The sequence below is a fragment of the Phocoena phocoena genome, chromosome 8, assembly GCF_963924675.1.
Source record: "Phocoena phocoena chromosome 8, mPhoPho1.1, whole genome shotgun sequence".
Lineage (NCBI taxonomy): Eukaryota > Metazoa > Chordata > Mammalia > Artiodactyla > Phocoenidae > Phocoena > Phocoena phocoena.
Genome location: NC_089226.1, coordinates 26,304,973 through 26,320,711, shown reverse-complemented (window position 1 = coordinate 26,320,711; position 15,739 = coordinate 26,304,973). Strand labels below are relative to the sequence as shown.

The 15,739-nt window shown below is 34.5% G+C and overlaps 1 protein-coding gene across 1 annotated transcript in view; it reads left to right on the top strand.

Annotated features, from left to right (window-relative positions):
- The window catches only part of GUCY1A2 (guanylate cyclase 1 soluble subunit alpha 2), a 436,032-nt gene that overhangs the window by 328,446 nt on the left and 91,847 nt on the right, over window positions 1-15,739 (top strand). The gene's annotated exons all lie outside the window — the stretch shown is intronic.

The window sequence follows — 15,739 nt, the reverse complement described above, 5'->3', positions numbered from 1 at the left end:
GTGAATATGACTATACTACCCAAAGCAATCTACAGATTCAATGCAATCCCTATCAAATTTCCAATGGCATTTTTTACAGAGCTAGAACAAAAAAATTTTTAATTTGTATGGAGACACAAAAGACAGCAAATAGCTAAAGCAGTCTTGAGGGAAAAAATGGAGCTGGAGGAATCAGACTTCCTGACTTCAGACTATACAACAAAACTACAGTAATCAAGACAATATGGTACTGGCACAAAAACAGAAACATAGATCAATGGAGCAAGATAGAAAGCCCAGAGGTAAACACACTCACCAATGGTCAACTAATCTATGACAAAGGAGGCAAGCATATACAAGGGAGAACAGGCAGTCTCTTCAATAAGTGGTGCTGGGAAAACTGCACAGCTACACGTAAAAGAATGAAATTAGAACAGTTCCTAACACCACACACAAAAATAAACTCAAAATGGATTAGAGATCTAAATGTAAGACCGGACACTATAAAACTCTTAGAGGAAAACATAGGAAGAACACTCTGGCATAAATCACAGCAAGATCATTTTGATCCACCTCCTAGAGTAATGGAAATAAAAACAAAAATAAACAAATGGGATCTAACAAAACTTAAAAGCTTTTGCACAGCAAAGGAAACCATAAACAAGGTGGAAGACAACCCTCAGAATGAGAGAAAATATTTGCAAACAAATCAACGGACAGAGGATTAATCTCCAAAATATATAAACAGCTCATGCAGCTCAATATTTTAAAAAATCAACACCCCAATCCAAAAATGGGCAGAAGACCTAAATAGACATTTCTCCAAAGAAGACATACAGATGGCCAAGAAGCACATGAAAAGTCGCTCAACATCACTAATTATTAGAGAAATGCAAATCAAAACTACAATGAGATATCACCTCACACCAGTTAGAATGGGCTTCATCAGAAAATCTACAAACAACCAATGCTGGAGAGGGTGTGGAGAAAAGGGAACACTCTTGCACTGTTGGTGGGAATGTAAATTGATACAGCCACTATGGAGAACTGTATGGAGTATCCTTAAAAAACTAAAAATAGAATTACCATATGATCGAGCAATCCCACTACTGGGCATATACCCAGAGAAAACCACAATTGCAAAAGACACATGCACCCCAGTGTTCATTGCAGCACTATTTACAATAGCTAGGTCATGGAAGAAACCTAAATGCCCATCGAAAGACGAATGAATAAAGAAGATGTGGTACATATATACAATGGAATATTACTCAGCCATAATAAGGAACGAAACTGGGTCATTTGTAGAGACGTGGATGGATCTAGAGACTGTCATACAGAGTGAAGTAAGGCAGAAAGAGGAAAACAAATGTCGTATATTAAGGGATATATGTGGAACCTAGAAAAATGGTACAGATGAACCAGTTTGCAGGGCAGAAATTAAGACACAGTTGTAGAGAACAAATGTATGGGCACCAAGGGGGGAAAGCCTTTGCGGGGGTTGATGGTGTGATGAATTGGGCAATTGGGATTGACACGTATACACTGATGTGTATAAAACTGATGATTAATAAGAACTTGCTGTATAAAAAATAAATTTTTTAAAAACTCAATAATTTTACATTTGATTACAGCTTGAGATAACAATATTTTGGATATAGTAGGTTAAATGTAATATATAATTAAATTATTTTCACCTGTTTCTTCTTATTTTTAATATGGCTACTAGAAATTTTAAATTTTACATGTGGCTCACATTTGTGGCTATATTATATGTCTGTTAGGCAGTACTTCAATAAAGGACCCTAGAATTAAAGAAGACATGCTTTCCTCTCTGAGGATATGCAACTGCAGAGGAAGGTAATTATAATATCATAATATGATGACAAAATCCACAGAAGGGTGTAAAGAGAACACTGAGTTATCGTTTTTGACAGAGCATCTGAGGAAGGATCCATGAAAGAAGTAAATTTAGACCATAATAGGAGGACAGTAATATTAACATTTCACGTAGAGAAAACAACATAAGTAAAGACCTGGCAACAAGAAAGTGTATCACTTCCCTATGGCTAATGATAGAAACTTAATATCTATCAAGAAAATATTTCATCCCCTCACCAATTCTCCTTAACAGCATCTGTTTCTACTTCCATGCCTACTTTCAGCAAGGAAACCCCCTCTCAGTGAGGTTGTAGACATAATGCTGGTTTATGACAGATAGAGAGATTGCTACTTCAGTTATGCTGATAAGGAACTCTGAGGAGCTAACCTTTGGTGTTGCTACTGAAATGGAAACGTAAGATGTAACTCACCTGACACCTGAGGTAACTCCAAAAGGGAAATGGACAAAGAAGAATAGAATTCCTAATAGTTTGTCTCCTGAGAATTAGAATATCTTATTGTTCACCATAAAGTATTTGATGAGTGAGGAAAACTGAACAAAATAAAAAGAGGGAGAAAGAAATGAAGGAATTTAGGGGAGGGGAAGGAGGATCAGTTTCCAAAAATAATATTGTATCGATAAAAAATAGCACATAAGGAAATTAAGAGAGAAGTGAGGGCTATAGATGAAACAGTGAAATGTCTTGCAGGGGGTTGAATTAAGGCTCTGGCATGTGTTGCCTTTTGGTTGTGGACAAATTTCTTAATCTGTCTGAGTTTCAGTTTCCTGATCTGTAAAATGTATAACAAAATCTTTCATGCAAAGTTATAAGAATTGGAAATAATATTAAACATAGTGTCTGACACCTTGTAGTGTTTAATAAATGTTAGCTCTTATATTTGACCACTCTGGTTAACTAATTTTGAATATTTATCTTATCTTGGCTGATTCTCTGGAAGGAAGTGTGCTAACTGGTTAAGCCAATCCAAATCTCTCACCTATTATTTTTAAAGGGAAAGTAAAAAGACAATACAAGGAGAATATTTTATTTAATCAATTCTAAAACATACATTTTACCCTCCTATTTAACATTAGTGAACCTATATTATGTCTTACAGTTAATGGTGTTATACAAAGGTCAGTCAGGCTGAGGGAGTTGTTATTGTCTGGGCATATGTAAAGTTGTTATTATTTCTGGTGGCATGCATATGCAAATACAACCTTAGATGTTTAATCTACAAACCATTTAAGGATTATTTAAATAAAAACTATGAGTCCTAGTGATTGCAAACATTCTTTTGCTCATCTTCTGGTAAAATCCAGAAGTTTCAACATCAAAGCTTGTTGAAGTGAAACCCCTTAAGAAGTCACAGAGGATAACATAGGTGGGAACATATGGACAACGATAACCAATTTGAAAAGTGACTCAGAAGGCTTAAAGTCTGAAAATTAGGAACTTTTAGAATAAATTCAAATTATTTTGCTCATATTTCTCTTTTTATTGGTGCACAGAGTAAATATGATAAAAATATCTAAATAAGTCTAAAAGAAATATTTTAGTAATTGTTAAAGGAAATTCTAAGAGATATGAAAGCATTATGTTATGGTTCAAGTGCTTATGTTTTTTTCCCTTCTTAATGGTACAAAAAATGAACCATGCATTTTATAATTTATGGAGTCTTAGATTCTATGAAATACAGTAGTTTTCAACCAATTGTGAAAGAGAATGAATAAATGAAGGACAGAAAAATATTCTTAGGTTTATAGTATATTCCTAGTATGTTCTAAAGTCATAGCAGGCCAAGGGCAGAGCCATGAGGTAAGTAGAGTGTATCTTTAATTTGGGGTCCTTTTGTTCTCTCTCAAATGGAAAAGCAGGTAAGTGTAATCAAAGGGTAAAGGATTTGGAGTGCAAAGACTCTGATTTTAGTCCTTGCCCAAATAATTGCTAGGTTTGTGAACTTCTGTGGGTCATAACACCTCTGAGTTTTCTCTGGGGCTAATAATATAACTGCTTTATGTTCTTCAGAAGATGGTTAATTAAAAAGCACATTAGAAAAGCACTATACAATATTGGTTACAATTAACTGACATTTGTCCTTTTTTGTTGTTGTTTTACAGATAAAAAGGGAACTCAGATTTATTTTTCTAGAGCACATAAAGTGAAGGGAGATTAATATATTGTTATCCTTGCACATAATCATTCAGTTGGCTGAACAGTTATAGTCTACAGGCTACTTATAGCCAAACATTTCAGTCTCCGGGAGTTAGAGGAATACTCCTCTAGGAGAAGTTGGTGAATGCATTCTCAGGAGAGGACTGATGAAATTTCTAAGAGATATTCCCTTATTTTCTCCAGTATTCAAGTTTGGGCATCCCATTGCCAAGATTCTTCCTTCTCCTGGCCCAACATCTTTACTCCTTTTTTCTGGCTGTTAGGGACCAGGTTCCCTGTCCAAGCTCCTCCTCCTTTCCCAATTAGTGCCCATTGCTAGTCCCCCCATCATTCAGCTACTTGGCTCCCTCATTAGGGAGACATGGTATGTATGTTCTGTATCTCTTATTCCCTCAAAGCCAGTCTTTCTGTGCTTCAGCTTACTAAATAGTTAATATCATAAACTGGATTTAAAATTCATCTTATTTTAATAAAAAAATTACTTTAAAATGATCCTGAAGCAGACTTTTTATAGTCTTAAAGAAGCATTAATGGAAATTGGGAGATATTGCACAAAGGGTAGAGATTTCCAGTTATAAAATTAATGTTGGGCATCTAATGTATAGCATGGTGGATTTGGGTAATAATACTATATCATATACTTAAATGTTCCTAAGAGAGTACTGTCATTCCTGGGTACCTGCAAGGGAGTGGTTCCAGGACCCACTTTAAATACAAAATCCGTGGATGTTCAAATTCCTTATTAAAATGACGTATTATTTGCATATAACCTATGCATGTCCTCTCATATACTTTAAATCATCTCCAGATTATTTATATTACCTAATACAATGTATATGCTATTTAAAATTTGGCTGGCACACAGCAAATTCAAGTTTGACTTTTTGAAATTTTTTTCCAAATATTTTTCATCCATGGTTGATTGATCCGTGAATACCAAGGGCGAATTGTGGATCTTAAATGTTCTTATCACAATAAAAGAAATTGTAACTATATGATGGGATTGGAGGTGGTAGCTAATATTATGGTGGTAATAATTTTGCATTTATAAATGTATCAAATCAACACATTGTACACCTTAAACTTACACAATGTGTCAATCATATCTCAATAAAACTGGGAAAAAAAGTACTAATGATGAGACTTTAAGGTAAGGTGCCTTGGAAAGAAAGAAAGAAAAGAAAGAGAAAGAAACAAAAGAAAGAGAATGGTGCCTTGGCCACTGTTTAAGGAGTTAACTTCCTCAGAAAATATTGCTTATATCCCTCAGTCAACGTTATAGGCATTCATTTAGTTCATTTATACCTTGAGTTAATCTTGCCTAAGGGCATTGAAACGTTTCCAATAAACATATTCAACTGACTCATGTTCCTTAACATGATAGCTTTCAATTTTTTTAACAACTCATTTATGCATTTGACACAGAGCACACATTTATGTTTATATGTAATGTACACAAAATTAAAACAAAAAAATAATATAGCAATTCTAAACCTTACAAGTCACTGAAAGATTATGACCAGCAGTTTAAAAAACACTGATTTAGAAAATAAGTCCCTTTGACAAGTTTGATCACAAATATGTTTGGTAGCCTATAAATTGCTTTGCTGGAAGATATGTATTTCAGACAGCATTACAGTGTTAAAAGAAAGTGTAGCAAATAATCTTAGACTGTAATTGTCTGTGACTTTTCCAAATCTGAATTTTCCATTTCTATGTTATTTTTCTCTCAGGGAACAAATTTCTACACATGATTTTGTAGCAGAGTCAGGTAAAGTAAGGATATTAATATTAAAAAATCTAGTCCATATTTTCTTCCAGTCTTTTTTCCACTATCTTTTTATCTGATCTCAGACTTCCTTATCATTTAGGTTTGGTTAAAGATTATTTCTCTATCCATTTGCCTTGTTCACAAATAATCCAATTCTCTCATTTCTTACTTTCTCTAGTGAGACAAGTTGTCAATCCTAAATACAGAGCTTAAAGAATTTCCTGCTCCCAATATTGTTTTTTCACTAAGTTTATTCCCATTAAGTATTTCATTGTTAGGGATAACATATTTTGGTTTTCCTTCAAGGAAATGCTTCATCATCATTATTATCAACATCATCATTGCCTAAGTATATTGTTGGCAGTATGGAAAGGTAATTATAATATTTGATATTTAAATATCTTATAATAGATTAAACATTTATTAAACATTCTGTTTCAGCATAGTGAACAAGTTCAATAAAGATGAGTAAATGCCCCATGAAGCTAATTTTATCTACATAAAATTGAAGAATGTGAATATAAAAATATATAATCTTAATTAAAGAAAGTTGTTTAGCCATTTAAGAAGTGACTTTTACAAAAAAAGTCATTTTACAATCTGAAAGGTAAATTAAAGAAACACTCCCATTTACCATTTCAACAAAAAGAATAAAGTACCTAGGAATAAACCTACCTAGGGAGACAAAAGACCTGTATGCAGAAAACTATAAGATACTATTGAAAGAAATTAAAGATGACATGAACAGATGGAGAGATATACCATGTTCTTGGATTGGAAGAATCAATATTGTGAAAATGGCTATACTACCCAAAGCAATCTACAGATTCAATGCAAACCCTGAATTTGCAATGCAATTCAGTGCATTGCAAGAATGCAGTGGCATTTTTATGGGACTAGAACAAAAAATCTTAAAATTTGTATGGAGACACAAAAGACTGCGAATAGCCAAAGCAATCTTGAGGGAAAAAAGCGAAGCTGGAGGAATCAGACTCCCTGACTTCAGACTATACTACAAAGCTACAGTAATCAAGACAATATGGTACTGGCACAAAAACAGAAACATAGATCAATGGAACAAGATAGAAAGCCCAGAGATAAACCCATGCACCAATGATCAACTAACCTATGACAAAGGAGACAAGGATATACAATGGAGAAAAGACAGTCTCTTCAATAAGTGGTGCTGGGAAAACTGGACAGCTACATGTAAAAGAGTGAAATTATAACACTCCCTAACACCATACACAAAAATAAACTCAAAATGGATTAGAGACCTAAATGTAAGACCAGACACTATAAAACTCTTAGAGGAAAACATATGAAGAGCACTCTGTGACATAAATAAGAGCAAGATCTTTTTTGATCCACCTCCTAGAGTAATGGAAATAAAAACAAAAATAAACAAATGGGACCTAATGAAACTTAAAAGCTTTTGCACAGCAAATGAAACCATAAACAAGATGAAAATACAACCCTCAGAATGGGAGAAAATATTTGCAAACAAATCAACGGACAGAGGATTAATCTCCAAAATATATAAACAGCTCATGCAGCTCAATACTGAAAAAACAAACAACCCAATCAAAAAATGGGCAGAAGACCTAAATAGACATTTCTCCAAAGAAGACATATAAATGGCCAAGAAGCATATGAAGAGCTGCTCAACATCACTAATTATTAGAGAAATGTAAATCAAAACTACAATGAGATATCACCTCAAACCAGTGAGAATGGGCATCATCAGAAAATCTACAAGCAACAAATGCTGGAGAGGGTGCAGAGAAAAGAGAACCCTCTTGCACTGTTGGTGGGAATGTAAATTGTTACAGCCACTATGGAGAACAGTATGGAGGTTCCTTAAAAAACTAAGAATACAATTACCACATGATCCAGCAATCCCACTACTGGGCATATACCCAGAGAAAACCATAAGTCAAAAAGACACATGCACCCCAGTGTTCATTGCAGCACTACTTTCAATAGCCAGGTCATGGAAGCAACCTAAATGCCCATCAACAGACGAATGGATAAAGAAGATGTGGTACACATATACAGTGAAATATTACTCAGCCATAAAAAGGAACAAAATTAGGTCATTTGTTAAGACGTGGATGGATCTAGAGACTTGTCATACAGAGTGAAGTAAGCCAGAAAGAGAAAAATAAATATCGTATATTAAGGCATATATGTGGAACCTAGAAAAATGGTACAGATGAACCGGTTTGCAGGGCAGAAATTGAGACACAGTTGTAGAGAACAAATGTATGGACACCAAGGGGGGAAAGCCGTGGGGGGCGGGGGGTGCTGATTTGGGCAATTGGGATTGACATGTATATACTGATGTGTATAAAATTGATGACTAATAATAACCTGCTGTATAAAAAAATAAAATAAAAATTTTTTTAAATCATTTTACAGTAATATGCTTGGTTATGCAGATGTAGAAAATAAACTGTAATTATGCATTCCATTCAATCCAGAAAGGTAACTTCTGGGGATTAAAGATTTACATGGACACATGATGATTACAATCTAGAATAGGAGGAAGGTTTATAAAAAAAAAATTAAAGTGCAATGTGATTTATAAATTAGTTGAACAGTATATAGAGTACAGTGGTAACTGAGGAAGGAAGGACTAAATGTTTTGAGAGAAGGGTTCAAAAAAAGAGCTCATAAAAGCTGGATCTTAAGAACATGTAGAGAAGAAATTATTCAGAAGAATAGTTGTGAGAAACTATCAAGATATTTTCAATCTTCCTAGTTTGCCATAATTAATTGTGACAACTCTGGCAGGTACGACATTTTCTAAATTTATAAAAAGAGATATTTTGTCATTGAAGGAGTCATTTTTTTCCACTACTGATTTTACAGTAGAAGGCTGACTTGTGTCATTGCAAAAAATGGTCTCTGATTAAATTTTACTGACTTCTACAGAGTAGTTTTCACTACATCACTATATATCTTTTCCCTTCAGTTTTCTCAGCTAAGATGTGGTCTCTATTACAAAAGTAAGACCTTTTAAAATATACCTCTCAGTTTCCTGGCAAAGTTGATCATTTAAAAAGTTACACCTCCAGTCCACAGAAATGAAAAATTATCTTAGTTATTCATTTGGCAATGCCTTTTATACAAATAGGATAGGAAAACAACAAGGATTTGAAAAATCTTCAAAATCTGAAATTACAAAACTCAAATTTTGTATTGTGTAGTGGCAACAATAAAGGGCAGGACATGCCAGTTCTTCCTTGGTGACTTCACCCCCATATCTAAATCATCCCCAGGTTTAAAAAAGAATAGAGAGGCATTTTAAAAGATATAAATATGTGGTAGTATGGGATTTTTATTTATTTGCTTATTTGCTTATCTTATTTGCTTATTTATTTATTTGCTTATCTTATGTGTCTCCATAAGAATGAAAACACCATAAAAGCAGAGTACTTATCTATCGTATATATTCCTGTATCCTCAAAACATAGAACAATGTGTAGCCTATATTAAGAAATCAACAAATATTTGGTGAGGGAATGAATAAATAAGTGAAATAATTCAATATTGAATGAAGTAAATCTTTTTCTTTAGTATTCATACATTTTAAAATAGGAAAATGTCACACTGACATTCTTCTCAAAAGCAGGGGAAAAGGGGAATGAACATTTTTTGATTGTTTAGACATTGTAATTGAATTTCAGGTATATGGTTCCTTCATTTAACATTTATTGAAAATCTATTTCTCACAGAAAAATAAATAGACACAGTCCCTCCCTTCATGCAATGTATATTTAGATGAGGTGAGAAATACATAAACAAGAAAGTGCTATAATATTTGTCCTTGGTATTCATAAAACTTGCACTCACGGTCTCAACTATTCACAAGTGAGCTCAGAGTTGTTATACAGAGTAAAATGTTTTCACCAAGAGATGCATTTAAATCACCTATGCTGCAGTGTAGGGAGCTAGTCAGTGAGCTTAGATTGCTGTTTACCAACTGCATATCCACATAGGCTGCATTCTGTCCCATTCTTAGATAAACATTTTTGGGACAAATTTTCTGATTGCTTTGGTGTAGTGAATTTAGGGGTTTCCAAAGATTTGTTTGGATTTCCAAAGATATATCCTTTTCATCTTTTCAGTAGAATTTCAGGAGTCTATTATTACATGCTAAAATAAAGAAATGTACAGGATACCAAGATAGCAGAGAAGATTGGGATGATAGACAAGTTAGGATATTAGTGTGATAGTCCAAGTAATAGAGTGAGATCCCCAGCTAAGGTTGGAACAGTAGGAATGGAGAAGAGAAGCCAGTTAGAAGGAGATTCAGGAGGTGGAATTGACGGGTTATTTCCTAAGTGATTACAGTGTTCAAAGTCCAGTTTCTGAACATAAGTTGTTTTTATTATATGGATTTTTTTTCCTTGTGTTGAATTCTGTTGAAATGACTTGGGCAAAGGAGCAATACAAAAATGTGTGCTTAATACTGTGTTTAGTAGATTGAAAATTCTTCAGAGGCTTAAGACATTAAGAATGTCTGTGTAGGGGCTTCCCCGGTGGTGCAGTGGTTGGGAGTCCGCCTGCCGATTCAGGGGACACGGGTTCGTGCCCCGGTCTGGGAGGATCCCACATGCCGCAGAGCGGCTGGACCCATGAGCCATGGCCGCTGAGCCTGCGTGTCGCGGATGGACCCATGAGCCATGGCTGCTGAGCCTGCGCGTCCAGAGCCTGTGCTCCGCAACGGGGCAGGGGGTGGGGGGCAGCGCAGGAGTGGGAGGCCTGCGTATTGCAAAAGGAAGAAGAAAAATGTCTGTGGTTTCCTTCCAAGATCAAGAGACTAATGTCATCTAACTTAGTTTAGATAGCCATGCCATCCATTTCATGTTCTCATCTTGCTGATGTGGAAAAATGTCAGTGGCTAGATTATGTTTGCCAGACTCAGTGAGCCTGATTCAGGGCACTCTGAGCAGACAAACTCTCAAGATGGGCTGCTTCTTTCAGGACATCTCTTGAATTTGGTCTCCCATTGTTGGGAGAAGCCCCTGACTTTGCTCACCACAACATGCATGTCCTTCTACCTGCTTTCTTCTTTCTCCAGACCCTTAAGTTCTGCTAAGGGACTGACTGTTGTCCTAACAGGTTTGTTTTACTATTAAGGCCTCCTTATTCATTGTCTCACACTTCCTAACTTGACTTCTTATGCACCTCCTATTTCCTGGTTTGGTCCCTCCATTTTGCTCTCACCTACAACACCTACCTGTCTGCCCTAAAATTTCAGACTCTTGACCTGGCTTCAGATCCTTGGTTTTACTTTGATTGTGAATCTTTTAAATATTCATATTATTCAAAAGTATTCACCCAGCTCTTTTTATCTCCATGTTACACACTCTGATATGTCTGACACAGCTATGGTTTCTAGAACCACTTCAAAGCTGATATCTCCCAACTCAAATTTAACTCACATTTAACTCTCCCATCCAAAATTAACTCACAATATCCTACCATCTTAGTTCCACCCAAAAGGACTTTCTCCTTTAACCCTTATTTCAATCCATAACACTCAACACATTAATCCAGTGTTTGGGGCATCCTCCTTTATAAATCTCTATTTTTTTTAATTTTTTACATCCAGTCTGTCACCAAGTCCTATCAATTTGCCACCTACATTTCTCTCTAACAAGTCTCCTCCTTTACATCAACATTACCACTCAAATTCAACTAAGAAGTTGCTTAGTCTATAGTCTTTCTCACTCAATCATAAGTCTAAAGTCATTCTTCATCCTGTAGCCCATATTAATATTCTAACTCAGAAATATAATATGCCAATGTACTACTTAAGTTTTGCTACTTTATCTAACACACGTATATTTATTGATCACCTATTTCCATTCCAGGCACTGTGAAAAGACACAGGGTTATCACAAAAAACAAAATAGGCATGATCAAGTCCCATACTCTTGATAGCTTTCAGAATCACATCCAAAGTCCTTATAATTCTAGAAATCCATAGTCTGCCTTTGCCTACATATTGAAAAAATGGGAATCTTACTGGGTAAGATTTGCTTTAGTTTGGGTTTTCCTCCTGAAAGTACTCCACACTCCATGCATGACTATGTAAAATGTGGGCTGAAATGATCTGGTATAAGAAGTTAGGGTCCACTGCTGCCATCATAATAGTCACTGGAGAGTCAGGCACTTAGTTAAACATGCAAATGTCTGTCTCCAACTGTCTTTTAATCTCATATAATAAATTAATATCTTACCACTTTCAATATTTGGTTCAAAATACTCTGAAATATTTCTAACTCCTTTCAGTGAGAACATACTCTTTATTAATATTGTGACAGAAAGTAATTGCATATTGAAATGTTTTACTTTATACTAAAAAAATGATATTCTACCATGGCTTGATTTTTATTTTAGTAATACACTTACCTAACTGAAGTAACTTTTAAAATTGAAGTATTTGGTATAATTTTGGTGATTTTAGGCTATGCATGTCCTCCTACATACCCATTCACATAGATATCATAATATTTTAATGGATAGTGTCAGTAAGAAGGTAGCTATTGTCCACATTTTGCTGTGTCCTGGCTCCTGGTACACAGCTCTCCCAGGCAACACTTAGATGTTCCCACGGGGCAGGTGCAGTTGCTCAGACATACTCATTTAACTTGACTTAGCTTGTTTTGTTTGTTTATGCGGTTGTTTTTAAAGTGACAGAAAAAGTAGTCTGAAAGAGAATTGGAGGAATACCTTAGGCAAGTTTCTGGCAAATTATTATTTGCTTAAATTTATTTTTTTAGGATATCCCTTTTATGAAAAAGAACAGTTAAAGAAAATGAAGTACATTTCAAATATCTAATTCAAAAGCCATATTAATTTATATTCTGAGGTTTTAAAAGAAGTGGTTAAATTTATTTTTACTTCAATATTTATTGAGACACTACTACATGTAGGAAGATTCCTGTAGGTGCTGGGGATATAATAGTAAGACATGGATCCTTGTTCTCCCAGAGCTTCGCATCATGCAACAGAGACAGATAATGGAAAAATAAAATAAAGCATAGTAGCTATTGGTGAATGGTAGCTATTGGTGAATAAAATTCATAGTAGATATTGGTGAATAAAATTCATAGTAGCTATTGGTGAATAAAATTCATACCAGGGATACCTAACATCCTGATGGAAGGCTTCCTGATGAAGTGACTTCTAAACTGTGGTCTGAAATGTGAAAAGCCATCCAGATGATCAAGAATTGAAGAAAACACCTACACTGTTGGTGGGAATGTCAATTGTTGTAGCCATGATGGAAAACAGAATGGAAGTTTCTTAAAAAACTAAAAATAGAGCTACTGTATGATCTATCAATTCCACTCATGAGCATATATCCAGAAAACACAGAAACTCTCATTCAAAAATATACATACACCTCAATTTTCATAACAGCACTATTTACAACAGTCAAGACATGGAAACAACCCAAGTGCCCATCAACAGACAATTAGCTTAAGAAGATGTGATATATATATATATTACTCAGCCATAAAAAATAATGAAATCTTGCCTTTGCAGCAACATGGATGGGCCTAAAGAATATTATGCTTAGTTAAGTAAGACAGACAAAGGTAAATGATATCACTTATATGTGGAATCTGAGAAATAATACAAATGAATCTATATACAAAACAGACATAGAAAACAAGCTTATGGTTACCAAAGGGGAAAGAGAAGTGGGGAGGTAAATTAGGAGTATGGGATTAACAGATACAAACTACCATACATAAAATAGATAAGCAACAAGGATTTATTGTATATAACAGGGAACTATATCCAGTATCTTGTAATAACCTATAATGGAAAATAATCTGAAAAAATATATCTATATAACTGAATCACTTTGCTGTACACCTGAAACTAACATAATACTATAAATCAACTATACTTCAATTTTTTTTGACTTTATTCAGTCAAGCTTCAGTTTTCAAATATAATCTGAAATATATAATGTATAAAATGTGGTTCTTTGAAACCTCAGAGAAAGAACAAATTCTGATGGCAGTTGTTACCATCCTTGCCCCAATCACCATCTCATTGGCCCAGAGAAGAGAGTAAAAACATGCCATTCAGGTCAATCGAAAATGGTCAGCATTATTGTACACATCATGATCTTTGATGAGCTTTCTCCACGTTCAGAGCCCAGAGCCACACTGTTCAGGGAAATGTCATATAAATGGGTACCCTAATTCTAAGCTAGAAATTACTGCTCACCCAGATGATACCCCAGCAATGCTACAAGGTAACTATGTGATATTAGACAAATCACCCTATATTCCAGGTCACTCTTTATGCAGCCATGAAATGAAGATCCTTAATATTCCTGGCTTCTAAACAAATCTTGTCCAATGGAATTAGGAAAATTAGTCCAAAATTCTTTTAACATAACATAGTTTTTATAATCAACTTGATCAATATCTGAATATCCAGGTTTTAGAATACTAATGGCCTTTGTTGCTGGTATTATTTCTAGTTTTTTAAATAATTGTATATTTTCCTGACACTAAGGGAAAAGGGGTTAAAATATGAAACACACCATTCCACTCTTAATAACAGAACTCCCAAAATGTTTACTATGGGGGAAAGTTGAAGCTAAATACACTAAAATAATGTTTGGGGATTTAGTATTCCACTTATCCTTACCTTTACCTTGTATATCTGAGGATATTTCAAATTTTTAAAAATTATTATTTAATTTTACTGCAGTATAGTTGATTTACAGTATTAGTTTCAGGTGTACAACATAGTGATCCAAAGTTTTTATAGATTATACTCTATTTCAAGTTGTTATAAAATATTGACTATATTCCCTGTGCTGTACAGCATATCCTTATAGCTTTTTTATAAAGTATAGTTGACTTACAATGTTGTATTAATTTCAGATATACAGAAAAGTTAGTCAGTTATACATATATCTATATTTGTTTTCAGATTCTTTTCCCTTACAGGTTATTATGAAATACTGCGTATAGTTCCTTGTGCTACACAGTAGGTCCTGGTTTGTTGTCTATTTTATATATGGTAGTGTGTATAGGTTAATCCAAAACTCCTAACTTATCCCTCCCCTCACTCTCACCCTTTTGGTAACCATAAGTTTGTTTTCTATGTCTGTGGGTCTAATTCTGTATTGTATCAATAAATTGGTACAACTACTATGGAGAACACTATGGAGGTTCCTTAAAAAAACTGAAAATAGAGCTACCATATGATCCAGCAATCCCACTCCTAGGCATATATCTGCAGAAAATCATAACTTGAAAAAATACATGCACGCCAATGTTCATTGAAGCACTATTTACAATAGCCAAAACATGGAAGCAACCTAAATGCCCACTGACAGATGAATGGATAAAGAAGATGTGGCATACTTATACAATGAAATATTACTCAACCATAAAAAAGAATGAAATAATAATTTGCGCCACATGGATGGACCTACAGATTATCATAGTAAGTGAAGTAAGCCAGAGAAATACAAATATCATACAATATAGCTTATACATGGAATATAAAAAATGATATAAATGAACTTATATATTTACATTCCCACCAACACTGTAGTAGGGTTCCCTTGTGTTTGTAGACTTTTTGATGATGGCCATTCCGACCAGTGTGAGGTAATACCTCATAATAATTTTGATTTGCATTTCTCTAATAATTAGCAATGTTGAGAATCTTTTCATGTGCCTTTTGGCCATCTGTATATCTTCTTTGCAGAAATGTGTGTTTAGAAGTTTTGCCCATTTTTGGATTGGGTGGTTCTGATAAGTGAAATAGAGACTAAGAAAAAATAGAAAAGATCAATGAAACAAAGAACGGGTTCTTTGCAAAGATAAAGTTGATAAACCTTTAGCCAGACTCATCAAGAAGAGGGAGAGGACTC